Below are 17223 nucleotides of genomic sequence, written 5' to 3'. Positions count from 1 at the left end.
ACTTATGACCCATGGTCACACAATTGAAACAGGGGTACTTGGCAACCCAGCCTGTATTTACCGTGCTTGTGGGTGTCCTGGGAATCACAGCATCACCGTTTTCGACCGTCTGACAAGCAGTCAATGGGAAGTGCTGGATTCACTTAAGGACTGAACCCCACTGATTTGCTTAACGACCCCGGCAAAATGTTTCGTAAAATTGTGGGCCTCCTCACTTAGCAATGGAAGTTCTGCTCCCAATTGTGCACGTAAATTGAGGACTACATGTAGACTTTGCCGCTGTAAGTAGTAAAACGCAGCTCTTCTGAAGACTTCCCTTCCCTCCCTCACTTTTCCCTTCTCGTTCCTTTCTTCTCTTCACCTCTGCAGGCAGAATCATCTTCATAATCTACCATCTGCTTGCCTCACATGCCCAAAGTTTGCGAGTTTCTGCCTGCTGATCAGGGCCACAAGGGAGCCATCACCCTTGATTTGGTTCAGGATGGATTCCTCCTCCTTGCTCCTCCGCGTTATTTTTAGTCATAGTCTCCAAATCCATAATTAAACGTTAGGCGCCATCAAATCAGGGCTGACTCTTATCAACCACCCAGATAGATCTTCTCCGAGAGGGTCTGTCTAACTTGGTCCTTCGGCACTTCTGCTGCTCTGTCCACCTATCTTGCTGGGGGTCGTCCTCTTCTCTTTTTCCAGTTCTGGTCACCGCAATGTAAAAAAGGTGTTGAGACTCTAGAACAGTGATGGCTAACATTTTGCCGTTGCGTGCCAAAAGCGCAGAGGGTTGTGTGCACGTGTGCCCACACCCATAATTGAAAGCACCCTGTGCCTGTGCGCATGACCCACCCACGCTGCCCCTGCTTTTGACACGTGATGGCTCGGTAGGCCCATTTTTTCGCCCTTCCCAGGCTCCAGAGGCTTTCTAGGAGCCTGGGGAGGGCGAAAACAGCCTTCCCCAACTCCCGGAAGGCCTCTGGAGGCTGGAAACAGGCGGTTTCCCAACTTCCGGTGGGCCCGCGTGCGCATGCGCGCTGGAGCTGAGCTAGGGCAACGCTCGTGTGCCCACAGATATGGCTCCGCATGTCACATGTGGCACGCGTGTCATAGGTTTGCCATCACGGTTCTGGAATGAGTGCAGAGAAGAGCAACAAAGATGATTAACGGGCTGGAGGCTAAAACATATGAAGAACGGTTGCTGGAGACCAAACTGGAAAATAAGCCATAATGCGTCTTTTGGAGCAAAAACTAATGTTAAGATCTAGTTTTATTTTGAGGGAAACACGATATTATATTGTATTTGTATTTTTTTTTTTTTTTTTTTTTTTAACTAATCTCCCTTGCATTTTCTTCTCCGTGCATTGCCGGGCGAAGAGCATTGCTGTTGTAAGATTGAGTAATTACCTTTGCTCCCTAAAAACCAGGGAAGAGTTAAAATGCCATTTGCATATTTCAAATGGGCTCCCTCCCCCACCGCCTGCGCCAAGGAGGAAGGCAACAGGCATGTCAATTGGTTATGTAAATTTCAGGCAGGCGACATGATTATTCCAACTTCTTTAATTTGTGAGCCTTTGCAATAAAAGGTGTCTGGAAAATGAATTGCAGCCGTGCTGTTTAAAGCAGTCTTGGATAAAACAAGCATCCCATTTCTGCCTGTGAAGGTGCCGAAGGGAGATGCGGGGTTGCAAACTCCTTATTACCTTTAAATGGATGCTTAAATTGAATTAAATCAGCTCATCTCGCCCTAGATCAGTTTTGTCGCTTCGCTCAGGTAACAAACATTGCTTCAGAATTTAAGACACAGTTTTCTCGCTTCACTTGGGACGCGATTCAGCCTGGCACATTTGATAAACAAAGACAGGCGGTCCTCGACCTAGGACCACAATCCTGGGAATTGCCAGCCTGGGAAACCAGACAACATCCTACAAGAAGACACTGGCAATCCACGTCTATCATACAGGTAGTCCTCGACATACGACCACAACTGAGCCCAACATTCCCGTTGCTAAGCGAGGCATTCGTTAAGTGACTTTTGCCCCATTTTGTGACTTTTCGTGCCACGGTTGTTAAGTGAATCCGGTTTGCCCGTTGACTTGGCTTGTCACAAGGTCACAAAAGGGGACTCTGGGGATGCCGCAATGGTTGTAAGTCTGGAAAACGGTCGTAAGTCCCTTTTTTCAGTGCCGTCGTAACTTCGAATGGTCACTCAATGAACAGTTGTAAGTCAAGGACTGCCAGTATACATAGTCCTCAATTTACAACCACCTGTTTAGCAACTGTTCAAAAGTTACAGTGGTGGTACAATAAAGATGTATAAAACTATGGATATCATATGGAAAAATTTGTAAATAAGCTACTGTAAGTAGAAATTTAGTTGAAGTTTTCTTTTATTTTCCTTTATTTTCCTTTTTTTTTGGTTGTATCACTGTAATTACTGTTAATATAGTCCAGTTATAGTTATATTAGCTTGTATGTTAAGATTTACCATTGATTTCTCTCTGGCTTGGCTTTATTTGAATTGTTATCCTGACATGGCACTGTCTTTTCAATAAAATTAAATTAAAAAAAAAAAGTTACAGTGTTGGTGAAAAATGTGACTTACGACCAGTCCTCGCACTTACAACCATCACAACATCTCCCTGATTTGGATCCGGTGATGGTTGTAAGTGCGAAAACTTTTTTTCCAGCGCCGTTGTAACTAAACAAACGGTCATAAGTTAAGGACTGCCTGTACTTGCTTGGGTCACATAGTCCCCATTTCAGACCTTCCCAGGGGATCTCCAACAAGCAGAGACAATGGTGGAAGCCGGATTCATTTGTCAACCGCAGCCAAAAAGGTTGACAAGTTGGGCGTGCACCTCACTTAATGACCACGTCCCTAAGTCAAGGACAACCCACATGGCTACCAAACAGCCAAGTGAAACCAGGAAGATGCTGTTGCATAGAACATAGAATCCTAGGGTTTGAAGGGCCCTTGGAGGTCTTCTAGTCCATCCCCCGTGCTAGCTGGGGAATGCTGGGAGTTGAAGCCCACCCATGGTAAAGTCTCGGCTGAGAAGCCCTGCTCCAAGGAAACCACGGAATGATGTCCCACGAAACCTCCGGGAGGCACCTTGGATCCTCCATCCCAAAGTTACCTTCCCTGCTTGCGTCTTAATTGCCTAAGTCAGCGGCTGTCGCTGGAACTTAAAAATTTAGATTTATTCAGCAATGAAGCTCCCGTTGATTAATGATGCGATTCTGCCTCCTCCTTTCTTCTTCTTCTTCTTCTTCTTCCCTGTTTCACTTCTCTCCTGGGCTATTATTTAAGATTTGTTAAGATTTGCAACCCTCTTCCCTCCCTCCCTTCCCTTCCCTTCCAAAACCTACAAGGGTGGTTGGACTAGAAGACCTCCAAGGTCCCTTCCAACTCTATTCTGATTGATTGATCGATCGATTGATTGAACGAATTTAGGAACTTTAAAACTGGTGGACTTCCAGAATTCCTCAGCCATCCATGCTGGTGGGGAGATCCTGGGAGTTGAAGTCCACAAGTCTTGTCAGGTTTGGAGACCCCTGCACTAGATGACAATCTCTGAGCTTGGTCCTGATTCTGCAGTTCTACGAAAATGCCGCCCCACTCAAGGCCTCGGCCATCCCTTCAGCTCGTTTCTTGGAAAGCCGCCTCCTTGAGTGGCCGCTGGAAGGTCTGAAGTGCAGGCCCTAACACAACTCTCCTCCCGCCCGCCTGCCTTCCTTGCCGACTGTCCTCGGTGTGTGCAGGAGCCGACGAGGGGTTGTCATGACATTCTCCAGAAGGTCATGAGAAAGTGTCAGGGGCTGTTTGTTATCTCTCCAGACTTTGGCTTTCTCCGTACAGGAGAAGGAAGAATGTGACACACTGGGGCAGAATAAACGTATCCCAGCCCTTGGCCATTCTAGCTTCGTTTAAACCTCCCCACCGCAGAGGGAAAATCTGTGTGCAAAGAGCCATTGTATTTTAATTTAGCATGTTTGAATGCAGTCCTGAGGTTGGGGCATTTCCCGGCCGAGGTGGCACAGTGGTTAGAGTGCAGCACTGCAGGCTACTTCAGCTGACCGCTAGCTGCAGTTCGGCAGTTCAAATCTCACCAGGCTCAAGGTTGACTCAGCCTTCCATCCTTCCGAGGTGGGTCAAATGAGGACCCAGATTGTTGGGGGCAAGAGGCTGACTCTTTTAAACCACTTAGAGAGGGCTGGAAAGCACTGCGAAGCGGTATATAAGTCTAAGTGCTATTGCTACTGCTATCTCCACCTTCGGGAATGTGGCCCCTAGTCCTGCCAGTAAAAAACAAAACAACAACCCAGCTCTTTCCATCTTCAGCCCCCCAAAAAAAACTTTTGCATCCTTGCAGTGAATCATTGCTGAACAGAGTATTCTCCTGTTGTTCCTTGCATTGTTTTATGATTAACTAATCTGAAAATAGCCCGTGACTAAGCAACATGCTTGTGTCTCTGAGCTGCCTGGTCTTGTAATCATTTCTTAATTTCCGGGTGGGGTGGGGTGGGGAGTTAGGAGGAAGGGGCTCCTGGCCTCTGCCAGGATGTTAAATCGGTCGCGCAGTGATGGGCTGTGGGAAAGGACAGGCATCTCCGCGTTGTTCTCGCCTTATAATGTGCCCCACTGTCTCTTTCCAGGTCTGCAAACTTGGCAAAGAACTGGCACGAAGCCATTGTGGCAAAGTGGGCCCTGAGAGAGAATGAAATTAGCTGCCAACAGAGTCAGCCTTGGAAAGTTTGCTGGCTTAAAGCTTTTAGGAAAGGAGCAGGCTGGAAAGAAAGTGGGGCCAGTTTGTGCCATTCAGGCTGGTTGGCATTTCTTTCTTTCTTTCTTTCTTTCTTTCTTTCTTTCTTTCTTTCTTTCTTTCTTTCTTTCTTTCTTTCTTTCTTTCTTTCTTTCCCCCCCCTCTCTCTTTCTTCCTTTTCCCCCTCAGCTCAGAAAGAAGGGTTAAATATTATCTTTTCTTTCATTCTTTCTTTCATCTCTCTTTCTTCCTTTTCCTCTATCTCAACTGAGAAAGAATAATCTTCCTTCCTTCCTTCCTTCCTTCCTTCCTTCCTTCCTTCCTTCCTTCCTTCCTTCCTTCCTTCCTTCCTTCCCCCCTCCCCCAAGGTCACAGATTTGCTCCTAGCCTTCCTAACGCCTTGCCTAAATACTGCAGGGGATTGAAAGCTCCTCGCAAACATTATTAAATTGGCTAAAAAGGGTAAATGGAGCAATTTAACAGTTTTTCCCCCCTTCACTTTACAATTTATGGCACACATAAATGTTCTAACTTCTCCTCTGAGTTTGCGAAGAAAGAGTGTATGGCCTCCAGAAATAGACTTTTTAACTGAGACACTCTTAACAAGCATCTCACCATCGGCTATGTTATATAAGCAGCTGTTGCCACCAAAAATAATACCAGATTTTTTTAAAATAAATAAATAAATAAATTCAGCATAAAGCCATTCTCCTTAAAACGGGAGAGCCTCTCCTCCTGCTGAAGAGCGGAGATTGGGTTGGGGATGAGTCACCCCAGACACAAGGACCTTGGACAGATGGCCAAGGCTATGGACAAACTCCAGATGTTGCAGATGTGGGCAGCCTCAGCTCAACCTTACACCCTTATTTTTAAACCGTATGTCTTTCTCAGGTCATGGGGAAGAGATCTAATTGATTTTTAAAGGCTTAACAGAACTACTTCCTTATGCCACCTCGGTGCACAGAGCAGCTGTCATAACACTCAACACAGCTGGATGTTGCAACTTTACAGGTACCCTGTTTCCCTGAAAATAAGACCCAACCGGAAAATAAGCCCTAGCATGATTTTTTCAGGACCCTCGTAATATAAGCCCTATCCCAAAAATAAGCCCCAGTTAAGATCGTCAGCAGACAGAGGCGCTTAGTACTGTATTTCCCCCAAAGTAAGACCTAACCAGAAAATAAGCCATAATGCATCTTTTGGAGCAAAAATTAATATAAGACTCAGTCTGACTTTGGGGCAAACAGGGTAGTTCTCCACTTACAATTGCTCATTCAAAGTTACAACAGCACTAGAAAAAAAGTGACTTATGACTGCTTTTCACACTTACGACCGTTGCCGTATCCCCTTGGTCACGTGATCAAAACTCAGTTGCTTAGCGACCGACTCATATTTATGACGGTTATTTACAAGTTTGGAAGTAACAAGGAATCATCGAGATTTTGCCCTGAAGAATAACTTGGAGGAAACATGGAATCATCAAGGTTTTACCTTCCCAAGTTACCTGTCCCCAACCTGAAGGGAACAGGGACTCATGAAGGTTAATCTGAAGAAATAATTTGGAAGAGCAGATCAACCATAGCAAGAAGGAACAAAATTGGCAGGGAGTTAGCAAAGCAACGATAAGTTACATGGGAAGGCAGGGGCAAGAATGACAATTCCAAAAGAACAATTTTGTTCATGGGTGACATCATTCCTCTCTTGTTGCAAGGAGTGCTTGCAACAGGAAGCAGAGAGTTCGATATCAAGGCAGCCACTTCATAAAAATCAAAAATCAATTTCAAGCAAAGTACCCTGTGTAAGAAAAAGATCTTCCCATTGAAAGCCAAAAGGGGAAAACTCTCTTTTTAAACCAAAACCAAAAAGAAGCCCTGTTATTTCTCAGGAGGGTTTTCCAAAAGTAGACAGTCATTGACTCTGGTGCCCACAGTGAATTAGGCAAAAATGAGAGAGAGAGAGACAGAGATAAAAGTCAGGATATAAATTAATATTTAATATGTTAAATCCATGAATAAATAAATTCTGCCTTGGCAGTGATTTGTCGGATGCCTCCAAGATGTCTGGAGCCTTGTAAGGCCTTCCCACCCTAAACTTAAAAAATGGAAGGGAAACGGTTCCCTACTAATAATTTGATCGTCAAAAGTGTGAGAGAGAAAAAACAACCTCTGACCCATTTTAACAGAAGGAGAAAGTACCCTTTCAAGCGGATCTATGCCCAAAGAGACTTTGGAGGTTAACGTTCTTTAAAACCTATCCATACATTTTGGATGATTTACTTATGCAGAATATAGAATAACTAGAGTTTTGGGACATTGGAGGTATGTGGCCGCTCAAGAAATAGTCAAGCACGGGAAGGGTTTTGTGTTTTTTTTTTCTGTGGGAAATGGGTCCAAATGGCTCTTTTGAGTGTTTAAAGTTGCAGACCCCTGGCCTAGATCATATCAGACAAATGACTTTCCAGCCTCTTCTTAAAACTTCCAGGGATGGAGCATTCCCAAGTTCCGGAGGAAAGCTATTCCACTCATTACAGGTTGTCCTCAACTTACGACTACAATTGAGCCCAAAATTTATGTTGGTAAGTGAGACATTTAAGTGAGCTTTGCCCCCTTTTACGACCCTTCTTGACACAGTTGTTAAGTGAATCGCCGTTGTTAATTCAGTCACACGGTTGTTAAGTGAATCTGGCCTCCCTATTGAATTTGCTTGTCAGAAGGTGGCAAAAGGGACCCTGCAGCCGTCATAAGTTTGATTCAGTTGCCAAGAAAGTCTGAATTGTATTCTCGTGACCGTGGGGATGTTATAACAGCCGTAAGTGTGGAAAACGGTCCTAAGACCATTTTTTTTTCCAGTGCCGTTGTAACTGTGAATTCAGTTCACTAAGCAAACTGTTGTAAGTCAAGGACTACCTGCATTTCTCCCGCTCGCCAACTTTAAGGCGGGTGGACTTCAACTTCCAGGGATTCCCCAGCCAGCTGTGGGGAATTCTGGGACTTGGAAGTCCCCCCGTCATAAAGTTGCGAGGTTGAGAAACTCTGCTTTAACCCCACCAGATTCCCCTCTTGTCGGTTGCAAAAGAGCTTTGGAGAAATCTGGCTTTTGTGGTTGAAGAGGTCCTGCCGAGCTCCTCCTCAGCTGGAAGGATTCTTGCAACACGGTCCACATTTCCTTTCCCTCGCCGGCACCCGGCCCAAGTGCATCCAAACACGGTCCAAAGCCGAAAACAGCTGGGCTGGGCTGGGGTGGTGGGGACTTCCTTTCCTTTGTCCCTGGATGCTGGTGAGGTTCATTGGCCCGGCGGGAATTCCTGGAGACCGTAAAGACCTCGAAGGCAGGATGCTCGCCGGAGCTAAATATTCCTCTTAGGCTTCCTCAGTCCATTGGCTTTATTAATGCATCCGCTGCAGGGAATCGGATAAGTTGCACTTGGGCCCTCACAGCCTCGGGCAAAAGGATGCAACTCGCATCAGGAGAGCATCAAGAGTTGCCTGCAGTGATGATCCTTTTTTTTTGCTGCGGCTGCTAAACGAATCCAGCTACCTCCATGGACTGTGGTCGTCGGCTGGGATGTTTGCAAAGCACGCCGGTTGCATGCTCCCAAACTTGCGATGACGTGACCACGGGGGATACCGCAGCGGGTTGCAAGTGCGAGGACCAAATTGTAAGTTACTTTTTTCAGCCCCTTCATAACTTTGAACGGTTACTAAACGAGGAGTTGTAAGTCAAGGACTACCTATGCTTACCAAATAGCGGACCATGGGTCCCATCATGCTGACCTTTGCTATGGGCCTGGTCCAAATTCCTCTTTGTGCATCTACAGGTTGTCCCCCACTTACAGCAGTTCATTTAGTGACCATTCGAAGTTGCGACGGCACTGAAAAAAGTGACTAAGGGCCATTTTTCACACCTAAGACCATGGTAGTATCCCCATGGTCACGTGATACAAATTCAGATGCTTGTATTTATGACGGTTGCAGTGTCCCCGGGGCGGGGGGAGGGGGTATCACATGATCCCCTTTTGCAAAGTCGAAGGGGAAGGCAGGTTCACTTAACAATGTGATTAACCACTGTAGCCAGGAAGGTTGTAAAATGAGGATAAATGCACCAAACAAATGCCTCGGGTGGCAAGTTTGGGCTCCGTTGTGGTCATACGTCGAGGACTGTCTGTAGTTTAATGGACCGCAGCTTTTGATGGGATTTGTGCAGATCCCTTTAATTTCCCAAATTAAATCGAGGAGAAGGATGAAATTCCAGGAAGGGAGCCAGCATCCCTGGTGCAGATTCATTTGCTGTGCAGGTGAGAGGAAGCGAAGGGAAGGGAAGGGAAGGGAAGGGAAGGGAAGGGAAGGGAAGGGAAGGAAAGGAAAGGAAAGGAAAGGAAAGGAAAGGAAAGGAAAGATGGATGGAAGGAAGGAAGGAAGGAAGGAAGGAAGGAAGGAAGGAAGGAAGGAAGGAAGGAAGGAAGGATCCCGCAGTTGCAAGACAAGGGGCATAAATCACAATGCCCATCTAAGAGATAAAAGAACGTTTGATTTTAGGCAGAATTAGGAATGCAAGTGGGGCACCTCATATTTCACCTCGGCTTCGACTATTTATGGCACAATATGCAAATCAACCCGGCTATGAATATTAAAGATGAATGAGTTATGTACTATCTCCTCTGCCTTTAAGCAAACGCGCTGGTGGGCGCAGCCCCCTTGGCTGTTTTGAAAATGCTGTTTGCGCATTGCAATTTTTTATTTATTTATTTCACCCACCCACCTGCTGGGTTTCTGAGTGATGTGGGTAACGGACAGATGAGGGGCAATCTTCTCTTGAGCTCCATCCGGGAGCATCAAAGAACATAAAAAGTTGTATTACACCGGCCTCCGTTCTCTGGTTAGCAAAAAAATCTCTCGACTTCAGCATAGCTGGAAGAGAAAACTGAAAAAGTTTACGTAGAATTTATCGGAATCCCAATGGTTGTATTATTAGAGTTTCCTTGAGCGCCTGAAATTTGACCGTGGGGAATACTGCGTAAGTGCGAGGACTGGTCGTAAGTGACTTTCATCATTGCTGCAATGCTCCAAATTCCCACGTGGGTGGCGGATTTTAGAGACTCGTGGGGCCAAAGAGGCTTGTTGGGTGCCCGACGGGGGGAAAATTTGCAGCAAGCCATGCCAAGAAGCGGTTGGAGGTTGTGTCACACGCTTCTTAAAATGTCTTCGTAACGAGATTTCTGTTCTGCCCTAAATGCATTTTATTATCTTATGTAATCCCTGAGAGATACATCTGCATTGGACGGGCAGGGTAGAGTTTTATATAAAGATAACATACCTAAGTCTGTAGCCTGGTTTGTTCCTTTTATTTGTTCCTTTGCTGCAGTTTTATTTCATCTTCTCTCTGGCTGCGGCCTTCGAGAAGGCCCTCCAAACGTGGTTTTGTCAACTGGCCCAGGGAAATCTCATGACAGAAGGGAGCCTTAGAACAGAATAGAATAACAGAGTTGGAAGGGACCTTGGAGGTCTTCTAGTCCACCCCCCTGCCTAGGCAGGAAACCCTACACCACTTCAGACAAATGGTTATCCAACCTCTTCTTAAAAACCTCCAGTGTTGGAGCACCCACAACTTCTGGAGGCAAGTGGTTCCACTGATGAATTGTTCTCACTGTCAGGAAATTTCTGGTTGGACTGGTGGACTTCAACTCGTGGCTGGCTGGGAAATTCTGGGAGCTGAAGTCCCCAAGTCTTAAAAGTTGACAACGTTGGGCACTCCTGTTTTAGGTTGTGACCTTTGAGGGGTAAGAGGCTTGTGTTTTGCTCCCCAGAGTTACCAATTCTGGATAAATCATAAAATCCCATCAACCGACAGAAGCTGGGTGTTCATCTTGCCTCTGCCTTTCCCCCATCCGATTGTCCGTCTCAGAAACCACAGCACAAACATCGCTGAAGAAATCCTATGAAATTAAGGATCTGAAACCCACAATGACACATCGAAAGCACCCAGGAGGAATATGGTAATTCTAGCCAAAGGGGCTGCTTGAAACAACGAAAGGCAACTTGTGTTTGTCTACCGTATTGAGAGGATCTGTGTTCTGGAAGAGTTTTCCCAGTCTGGTGCCCTCCAGATGTTGTCCAGCTAGCCAGAGGAATTCTGGGAATGGCAGTCCTTAGACATCGATCGCTATCTAGAGATGGAGATTTAAGCAGAGTCTGAAGGAGAATTTCCAAATATCTTGAGTTTCTCCTGAAATAAGTGGGTGAGGTTCCGATTTAGGGTCTCCTCAGAGTCTCCTGACTGTCCATCTTTGCCCCCCTATTTTGTCCATTCGCACGCCCAGTGCCAGCCTTCCATTGTGCTCTACATGCCAGCCTTCTGTAAATGACAGGACTCCAGCTCCCAAAATCCACACCCTTCGCTCATAATGGCTAGATGATAGAGGCCTTGTACTCTCTCCCCACCCACCCCAGGCGCAAAGCTGGAGAACACTGTCTCTTGTAACATCTGGAAGGCAGCAGATGAAGAGAGAAAGAGACTGAACATCTGCACAGCCGTTGAGCTCTCTCGATAGTAGGATTTCTGTTCCCGTTTTTGAAAGGAATTTATAGGAACATCTTGTTAATTCTGTCTCTGGTGACGGAGCGATGTAAGAACATACGGAACGGTGGTGGCAAGTTTTGGCTAAGCCAAGGCCGTAGCATTGGGGTGTGTGAGAACATCCGTTGGCCTGTGAGGTTCTCATGGAAGTCCCAGGTGCCGCCCTGTTGGCTGTCATGTTGCAAAGGTTTTCAAGAAAAGCCAGCACTGGACAGCCATTTGTCCAGAAGGGCATATAAGGCATGGGTTTCCAACCTTGGCAATTTTAAGACTTGGGACTTCAACCCCAGCTGGCTGGGGAATTCTGGAAGTTGAGATCCACGAGACTTAAAATTACCAAGGTTAGAAACCCTGAGTTATAATGCCTGGTTATAACGCATCTTTCCTTGGGCAGCGGGTTGGGCTAGTCCAGCGGTCACCCACGGCCAAGATGGAGTTGCTGCAAGCCCCCTCGCAACTTGGCTGGAACTTTGAGGGGTTCTCACGGGGGGGGCGGGAATGTCAAGCTATTTCCCCAAAGCATCTGAGACCAGGGCAAGAAGTAACAGGTGGGAGAACATTGCTAGTTGGGTCCAGCGGTTAAGGCACCAGGCTAGAAAGCAGGAGACGGTGAGTTCAAGTCCTGCCTCAGCCATGGAAGCCAGCAGGATGACCTTGGGACTGTCCCTCTCTCTCTCAGCCCAACACACCTCACAGGGTGGTTGTTATGCAGAAAATAGGAGGAGGACGGTGTGTTGGATATGTATGCCGCCTTGGGAGGGAGGGAGGGAGGGAGGGAGGGAAGGAAGGAAGGAAGGAAGGAAGGAAGGAAGGAAGGAAGGAAGGAAGGAAGGAAGGAAGGAATCAATCAATCCAAGACTAAGGAGAAACTTCCTAACAGTGAGAACAACTAATCGGTGGGACAGAAGTTGCCTCCAGAAGTTGTGGCTGCTTCATCACTGGAGATTTTTAAGAAGAGACCGGACATCCACTTGTCCAGAATGCTGTAGGGTCCCTGCTCGAGCATGGGGTTGGACTAGAAGACCTCCAAGGTCCCTTCCAACTCCTGTTATTCTCTCATTCTAATTCTGCTTTCCAGAAGGGGTGCCGGGGGGGGGCGGATTTCTGCAGGGATCTGGACCCTCCTTGGCTTTGTCCTCCGGCTGGCTGAACAGAGCCCACACAAACACACACACACACACACAGAGCAGGGCTGGCTGGCGTGTGCCGCTTCCCCACTCTGCCTTTTCATGTGGCTTTCCTTCTCTCTCTCTCTCCTAAGCCCCCCGTGTGGTTGCATCAGGACTAGGCAGCTCATGCCTCTTTCTGCTGACTCACAGAGTAAGTGGCTGAAGGGAGGGAGGGCGAAGAAACCCCAGAGCTCAGGCCGTCCACCATCCCCAGGCAGGGAGCCGAAGCAAGGAGGAATCTCTCCGGGGGCGTTGTTGTGAGTGTGTCGGTGGCGCTGCCTGCTGTTCTCCTTCGGCTCTTTTCCCTTCGCCCCTCTCCCCGTGCCGGGCACCTAAGGTGGGCTGCATCTTGCCCTTCGGTCTGGATCGTGGAGAAGGCTGTCATTGGGAAATGGGGGGGGGGCCCTTGAGATAAAACTCTCTCGGGGATGCCTTGAGTTTGTGGGAGGGGCAGAGGGGGGGTCTGCAGGACTGGAGAAATGGGGAGGGGTCCCTTTGTGGGAATTTGGAGGAGGGGGGTCTGCATGGGAAGAAAGTCAAAGCGGGGTGGGATCTCTTGCTTGAGTTATTTTGGTCCAGTTTTGAGGCGGGCAGGACCGAAGGTGGGAAGTGGTTTTCTGGGAAGCTTTCCGGCTGCCCCCCCCCCCCCCCCCAAGTTGATTCGGGGCATCTGGAGAACGGAGCTTGCCTTGAAAGAAAGCCAGTAGATTTCCCCCCTTAAGGGCTGGTTGTCACCCTTTTGAGAGTGCATAATTTGTCAAGGAGGGATTCCGCGGAAGGTGGAGAGAACATGGCTGTCCAGTTATGGTCCTCTGCCTCTCCTTGCACCGATGGTCCCTCCCACCCTACACGTCCCTAGAGACTTTTTTATTATTATTTTTATTTTCACGGGCTTCTCTTTATGCTGTGACGTGATTCCATTCTTCCTCTCTCGGTCTGCGCTGTTGTTTTCTCTTTCCCCTGGACCTTGAATTTGGATGGTAAGAGAGGCGCCTTCCTCATCCTGCTGGCCTTCACCTTAGGTAGATAATTAATATAAACAAGGTCAGCGAAATAAGATGAAATCACGGAATCGCAGCCATGCTGGCCAAGGGAAGGGACCGCTGAAATTCCACACAACTTGGAGGGGCGCCAGGTTGGAGAAGGTGGACCAAGCCCTCCTCAACTCTTACCTTCTTCTAAGTCTCCAGATGTTTAGTCATCGATGCCCAGAATCCTTAGCAATGGCCATGCGAGCTGAGAGATTCTGAGAGCTGAGCTCCATATCTCTGGAGGCAGCTTTCAATTTCCAGATTTCCTAGCGATGACTTTCATGTTGTCATGTCTGAAAATTTTGGGAGTTGATGTCTACGCATCTGGGCCATGTTTCAAGTTTGAGAAGGTTTTCTCAACCTGTCAACGCTTGGAGTGGGGGATCACAGCACTTGTTCCCCCTTATGATTCTGGATCCCAATTGCGCCCCCCCCCCCACTTTGCAAATAAACCTCGTTTTCTTTTATTGGTGAAGACCAAGCCTAGCCAGAGAAGCTATTAAACTGCAGCATTTCACAGCAGGCTGCAGAATTGCATTACGTCTCTCCCCAGGGCAGAGAGCTTTTTCTCGAGGGGGGAAGCAATCGTAGGATGCCCAAAGTTTTGGCACCGGAGAGAAGAATACATTTACGGAAGGAATCTCCCCTTCAATGGGCAGCATCCCTTCCCTCAAAACAAGGCTGGCTCAGGAGTTTGCATTGTGCCAAGGGGCACATTTCTGCAGCCGGCCGGGGCGGGTGGCAGCGTTTCTCGGCTGAACAAGGAAAGGACTGTCTTGGAGAAAGATGGCGTTGGGACACAGATGCCACCTGGCGGGCATGCCAAATGCACACCCCAAATTAAGAGCCAAACGGGATGCAGTTGCTGGAGAAATTTCCAGGGCCTTTTCCTTCTTAACACGAGAAGAAGTTCTAGACCCCTCTGGGGGTCCGGAAGGTTCTCTCCCCTAACAGGGCAGCCTTCCCGATCTATTGGGTCTGCAACTCTCAGAACCGGCCACCAGTGGCATCTTGGGAGTTGTAGTTCTATCTGTAAGAAGAGCATCCGTCCTGGACTTTCGAACACCGACCAAAAATTCGCCGTCACAACTTCCATTGCCCATTGTAACTTCGAACGGTCGCTAAATGAGTGGTTGTAAGTCAAGGACGACCTGTACCGGATACCCAGATTTCTAAAATCCTTCCTGGGTATCTGGAGAGCAATTTTAGCAGAGGCATGAACGCAGGATGCTGGCAGTTCCTTGTTAGCTGACCACCTTTAATTTAACCTGGTTTGATTCTGCCAGCATCTTTGCCAGTCTCGGCTGCCCGGATTTAGCCAGGTGGCTTATTATGGGATGCGCTTTCTCTTCCCTCTCCTGATACTGTTTGAATTGAGATGGTTGGCCATCACCGAATCCTGAAGGTCCGATTGTAGTGGGCTTCCCTCCCTCTTGTCCTTCCGTGAATTAAGGGAGCGTCTGTCCGAGTTTCTTCCGAAAGTTTCTTCCCCTGGCCTGAAGAGAAGCAGTGACCATCCTTGCCCTGTTTCTCTCAAGATCATTTTCCTGACTTTTCCACGCTAGAGGAAACTTTGCCACTCTATTAAGCTGCCCCCAAAGCGGCGCTTCTCACGCTTGGCACGCTCCCTTGCCACTCTGTTCGAGGTAGTCCTCGACTTACAACAGCTCATTTAGTGACCGTTCAAAACGGCACTGAAAAAAAGGACCGTTTTTAACACTTATGACTATGGCACCCGCGTGGTCACGGGGAATCAAAATTCAGACACTTGGTCAGTGACTCATATTTACAACGGTTGCAAATGTCTCGGGGGTCACGCAATCCTCTTCTGCAACCTTCTGACAAGCAAAGTCAATGAGGAAACCCGATTCACTTAACAACCATGTGACTATCTTAACAACCGCTGTGATTCGCATAACCGCTTGTGGCAGGACAGGTCATAAAATGGGACAAAATGAACAGATGTCTCCCTTAGCAGCCAAAATTTTGGGCTCAGTTGTGGTCCTAAACTGAGGACTGCCTGTATTCTGTTGTACTATTATTCTGTCCCTTCACCCTGCTTCCTCTCCTCCGATCGATTGTCTCTGAGCCCCCAATTTTAGCTGGGAGGAGGGTTTGGCTTGGATTGGGGAACCCAAACAAGCCACTTTCTTGCCAAGATGGCCCGGAAGAGTTTACGGAGAGGCCGATGAACAGAGGATGCTCCCAGCCTCGCGAACCCTTCCTTCTCTATATGTTAACCCACATAGTATGGTTGTAATAGTACTATTTATCCTCCTTATGATCTTCCTTACTTCCCCTTTTATTGCTATCATGACTGGTCCCACAGTCGGCCAGATGTTCAGACTGGATTTTTGCCTGCTTATCGAGTCCTTCCCAAGCACCCGGGATAGGCAGTTGTTGATGTTTTGTGGCGTTAGGGGTCTCGTCACGGGAATGTAAGCTATTTCGAGTAAAGCCGCCTTTTGCAATTGACCGACGGGGATTTTTGTCAATGCCGACGATAGTGTTCAAGTGGAGCTCCAGATGTTTTGCAGTTGCACCCAAGGCGCCTAATGACTGCTGGTCCTGCCTTCGCTTCCTTGTGCCACAGTCGTTCCATTTCTATCAATAAAGGTCTTTGTATGTTGTGACCTCCTCCAGTTCTTTCTCTTCTCTTCTGCTGTCCCCGGGAACTGCCATATCCATTATCCAGACTTTTTGGGGGGGTCTTTCTTATCAACAATTGTAAAGTCCAGGGTGTTACCTGGCAGGTGCTTGTCTGTTTTCATTCTAAAGTCCCAGAGTTTTTAACTTCTTCGTTTTTCTATGAACTGAGCCCCCCAGTTCTTGCTTGCAGGCAAATGGTATTTCTCACATATCTTCCAACGCATTATTATTATTATTATTTACTTTATTCATTAAATATGAAACTCAGTCAGCTGAACATTTAAAAATGCATCACAAATACCATTGACTGGTGCTAATGGTTGCTGCCAGCGTCCTAGGGCTCAACCAAGGACCTTCTTAAGATGTACCATGTTCCGAGTAGCGCAGTTTTTTGCAGTTCCGCTGGTGTGATTGCAGGAAGCTGCAATTTGCTGATTTATGTTATAAAATTCTTGGACATGGTACCAAGTGCCCCGATGACAGTGGGTATCACTGTGACATGTTTCATCCATAGCCGTGTAGTTTCGATGGCCAGGTCGCGATATTTAGTGATTTTTTTTCCCGGTTCTTTTTCTTCGACTCCGGCATCTCCTGGTACCGCGATGTCAATAAATTGTACGTTTCGGTTTTCGACAACTGTGATATCTGGCGTGTTGTGTTCCAACTGACGATCCGTCTGTATTCGAAAGTCCCACAAGATCTTCACCTTCTTATTTTTTATAACTTTTTCCACTTTATGTTCCCATGACTTTTTGGATGCAGGAATATCGTATTTTTTACATAATGACCAGTGGATTAATTTAGCAACTCGGTCGTGTCTAGCTTTGTAATCAGTTTGTGCGATTTTGCTGCCTTCACATATTAAATGTGAATAATAATATTATTATTATTCTCACTGCTGCTTTGCATGTACGCTTCTGTGCTTCCGCACCGGAGACAAACATTCCTCGTGTGGGTCTGTCTCGTCCCGCTTGGCCAAATGAAGCCATTCAATTCAATTCAACACCTCTCCATCCAGGAGGGGGTTAACCCAAAAGCTGCATCAGC

At 47.3% G+C, this 17223-nt stretch overlaps 1 protein-coding gene across 4 annotated transcripts in view; it reads left to right on the top strand.

The window, feature by feature from the left end:
• Nucleotides 1–17223, top strand: part of NACC2 (NACC family member 2) — a 50115-nt gene that overhangs the window by 24692 nt on the left and 8200 nt on the right. Inside the window, exon 1 of one of the 4 annotated variants that reach the window (XM_034436166.3) lies at nt 12637–12753. The exons of the other annotated variants lie outside the window; for them this stretch is intronic. The gene's annotated coding sequence lies outside the window, so the exon portion shown is untranslated. Of the gene's footprint in view, nt 1–12636; nt 12754–17223 lie in introns of those variants that run through there. 4 annotated transcript variants of the gene reach the window in all.

This window comes from Pantherophis guttatus, chromosome 16 (genome assembly GCF_059756535.1).
Source record: "Pantherophis guttatus breed Tessera chromosome 16, ASM5975653v1, whole genome shotgun sequence".
Taxonomy (NCBI): Eukaryota; Metazoa; Chordata; class Lepidosauria; order Squamata; family Colubridae; genus Pantherophis; species Pantherophis guttatus.
The sequence above is the reverse complement of the archived record's forward strand: the minus strand, read 5'-3'. Positions and strand labels throughout refer to the sequence as shown.